Source organism: Callospermophilus lateralis, chromosome 9 (genome assembly GCF_048772815.1).
Source record: "Callospermophilus lateralis isolate mCalLat2 chromosome 9, mCalLat2.hap1, whole genome shotgun sequence".
Classification (NCBI taxonomy): Eukaryota; Metazoa; Chordata; class Mammalia; order Rodentia; family Sciuridae; genus Callospermophilus; species Callospermophilus lateralis.
Window position 1 is genome coordinate 7,958,310 of NC_135313.1, and position 4,075 is coordinate 7,962,384.

A 4,075-nucleotide genomic window follows, 5' to 3' on the forward strand; every position below is an offset into this window, starting at 1 on the left:
TCAAGCCTTTAGTCAACCATTTTTTCCAGTTTGCCTGAGAAATTTCTAGGGATAGGCAGCTTGAAACAAAAACAAAATAAATCAAAAGAAGAACACATTGTTTTTTGAAATGGTCACCCATTCTCTCGCCTTCCCTCAGGGGCGAGCAATTTCACTTACCCCCAAGCTTCAGGCATTCCGCGTATGAACCACCAGATGCCGCAGTCTGGCTAGGCACAAATCACTAGCCACTCACAGCTTTGTAGATTCAAACAGCAATTCTTTATTCCCGATCTCACACCGACACTCTACAATCATGTTCTGGGGAAATCCATGTTCTCTGCCAAATCCACCTCCTCTGCCTCCCAAAAACTCTGTCAATCCCGGGAGAGACTCAAGGGGAACTCAGGCAGCAGGATACACCCCATTCCCAGCAGGAATAATCTTAAACCTGGAACCGCCCTAAACCCGGATCTGCCCTGGTCCTTGAGCAAGGTCACCTTACATGCAATGTTACTGCAAAATGTCCTATTTCCACGAGTCCTTCCACTAAGCAACATGGGGTACACTGGCAAGGAAATTGTCATACCTACTTGGCTAATGGCTTCCAGCAGGGCATGAATCCAGGGCACTTACCACTGAACTACGTCCCAATCCATTTTATTTCTTATTTTGAAATAGGGTCTCATTAAGTGTGCCATTGCACCCACAGAATTTTCTTTTTTAAGGCTGAATAGTATTCCATTGTATGTATATGCCACATTTTGTTTATTTATTCATTGGTTGATGGACACTTGGGTTGCTTCCACCTTTTGGATATTATGCATAATGCTGCTGTGAACACTGTTATCTGTCTGGGTCCCTGCTTTCCAGTCTTTTGGGTGGCTAGGTGCAGTGGCATGACTGTAATCCCAGCTACTCAGGCGGCTAGGCAGGAAGATCACAAGTTTGAGACTAGCCTGGGCAACTGTTAGTTAGCTTTTCCTCACTATACAGAACAACTTAGAGGGGAAGAGTGTACTTGGGGCTCACAGTTTAGAAGTCTTGGTCCATGATTGGCCATCTCCCTTGCTTTGAGCCCGAGTGAGGCGGAACGTCATGGTGGAAGGGCGTGGAGGAGGGAAGCTGCTCAGCTCCTGACAGAAAATGAAGAGCCAGGGACAAGATACATAATCCCCAGTGGCATGTCCCCAGTGACCTACCTCCTCTATCCATGTTCTGCCTTGCCCACAGTTGCCACCCTCAGATCCATTCAAATCAACAATCCACAAAATTGATCAATGCACTGATCAGGTCTCAGCTCTCACACCTGATCAGCTCACCTCGGAGCATTCCTGCATTATCCCACACAGAGACTCAGGAGACCCCCCGAACCATGACAGCGACTGAGTGAGCACCTGTCCCCAGCTTTGTGTGGCTTAGTGGTGGAGCACTGGCCTGGCGTGCTGGAGGCCCTGGGTTCAGCCCCTCACCTTGCAGACCTAAGAGCACATCAGATCTTGTGGATATATGTGGAGGCTTAGCACTCATTTCCGGAGCAGCTGCACATTTTACATCCCTACCAGCAACTCACAGGCTTCCAGTTTCTCTACATTCTTATCTACATTCCTTTTTCTGGTAACGGTTTCCTGATGAGTGAAAAGTGGTATCTCCTTGTGGTTTTGATTTGCATTTCCCTCGTGACTAGCGATGTTGAAGTCTGCATGTGCTTATTGGCCATGTGTTTATCCTTTTTGGAGAAATGTCCACTGAAGTCCTTTTGCATATAGAACTATATTTTAAATGTGCTACTAAATCGGATTCTCTATTATTTCCTCAGGATTTTTGCATTTAGTGGGCTCAGCTATCTGCTGCTGAATCCCTCACCCACACAAACTGTGAGATAAGGGCTTACTTATTATTTTATTTTTATTTATTTATTTGATTATTTATTTAGGTACCAGGGATTGAACCCTGGAGCACTTAATCACAAAGCTACATCCCCAGCCCTTTTAATTTCTTTTTTTTTTTTTTTTAATTCTGAGATAGGATTTCACAAACATAGAGGATTTCATTCTCCTTACTGTGGACACTGGTTCAAGCCAACCTGATTAGAGTCCCCCTACCTTGATTTTCTCCAGAAATATCAGAAAAGACACTTTCCCCCCACTTTGAGGTTGTGAGCTATAAAGTCATAAATCTGAAGCTTCCTGGAACCACCTTTCCCCACCTGGAAACAGCTTGCTGGGGAACCCAGTCACCTCGAGAAGAGCAGAGCCCACAGATGAAGAAGATCACTTAAGACCCTGGACCCAGTCATGCCTGAAGCCTTAGACATTTCAGTGACATTCATTTAAAGTTCTTTTTGGCTTGAGTAGTTTGGAGTTGGGTTTCTGTTAGGAACCAGTGACTGCAACCTGAGTGGAAGAAAGTTTTGTGGTGAAATTGAAAGAACCATATTTCCCCAGGGACCCAAGCAACCCAATGTGGAATCCACTCCCCAGATAACATGATTCGAGATGGGGAGATGCATCGCAGGGGCCAACAAACAGAGGCTGGGGAGAGGTGGGCAGCGGGGTGGAGTGGGGGTGTCCACAGTCTCTGTAAGGGGTGGGGTGGACTCTCCCTCGTGCACTCTCTGCCCCAAGGCCGGCAGTGCTGGTCCAGGGTCAGCCTAGCGTATAGCAAGTATCCAAGGGAGCCTCTGGGCCACAGCTGGTCAGCAATGCCCGTGGGAACACAAGTGGCCTTAGGTGGGCCAGAGGCCCTCAGCAGTTTTGTGGACACAGGCAGAGGGGAGCAGAGGTCATTTGTGTGCAAAGTCAATGACAGTGATGAGAGGACACTGATAGAAGCCCAGCCGCGAAAGGAACCACCCAGACGACAGGTTCTGGGGGCGTCCCAGGGAAGCCTGGATCTGCCCCGACAGGGGACTATTGATCAGTCGGACTTGGAGACAAATGGGAAGTCAGGTACCTGGGAGCCACAGGGCCAGAATCTGGGAGGTTGTGGCAGTAGCAGTGAGTGGGAGTCAGGGACAGTTTAGCTGTGCCCACTTTGGGGTCAGGATTATACTGGGTGCAGAGCTCTGGGTTCCGTCCCCAGCACCCTCTGCAGCTGGAGGGCCGTCATCCTTTCCACAGATGCTGGATTCAGTTGCTTCTTGGGCGTTTGAAAAAATTTACTCTCCAAATGGTCCCCAGAGTCTGCAAAGGTGATTTTTTGATGATTCTTTTCAATTCTTCCTCACTTAGGGGAGGATATAGGTTTTCTTTTCTTTTTTGAGACCATTTTTCTTGTTTATTAATTTGAATCAAGACTATCAATAAGGTTGATAAGATTTATTCACATATTCATGTTAGAGTTGTGATTTCATCTATGTTAACTACCTCAACTTGCTAATTATATGGTCTTTCCTCTTACTAAATTTGGTATAGGTCTAGCTATTGCAATGTTTTTTTTGTTGTTGTTATTGTTTTAAAGAATCAACTTTTGGGGGCTGGGGATGTGGCTCAAGCGGTATCGCGCTCGCCTGGCATGCGTGCGGCCAGGGTTCAATCCTCAGCACCACATACAAACAAAGATGTTGTGTCCGCCGAGAACTAAAATAAATAAATATTAAAAAATTCTCTCTCTCTCTCTCTCTCTCTCTCTCTCTCTCTCTCTCATCTCTCTCTCTTAAAAAAAAAAAAGACTCAACTTTTGGCAGATCAGTGGTGCACTCCTGCAATCCTAGCTCCTTGGGAGATAGGAGGATGGCAAGTTCAAAGCCATCCTGGGCAACTTAGCCAGAAGACCCTCTCCAAAAATAAAATGGAAAGGGCTGTGGGTATAACTCAGTGGTAGAGCACCTGCCTGTCACGCACAAGGTCCTGGGTTTGGTCCCCAGCATTGCACAAACATAAATAAACTTTATCCGAGAATAATCAAGTTTTAGGTTTATTAATCAATTCTGCTTTAAATTTTATTAAATTTGACTTTCATTATATTTCCTTCTTCCAGCTTTGCTTTAGTCTGTTTTAAAGTTCTTTTCCTGAAATATTGCAGTGGAGCTTTAGTTACTTATTTGTATTATTTTCTCTTACAATATGACTGCATTTAAAGTTGTGAAATATCA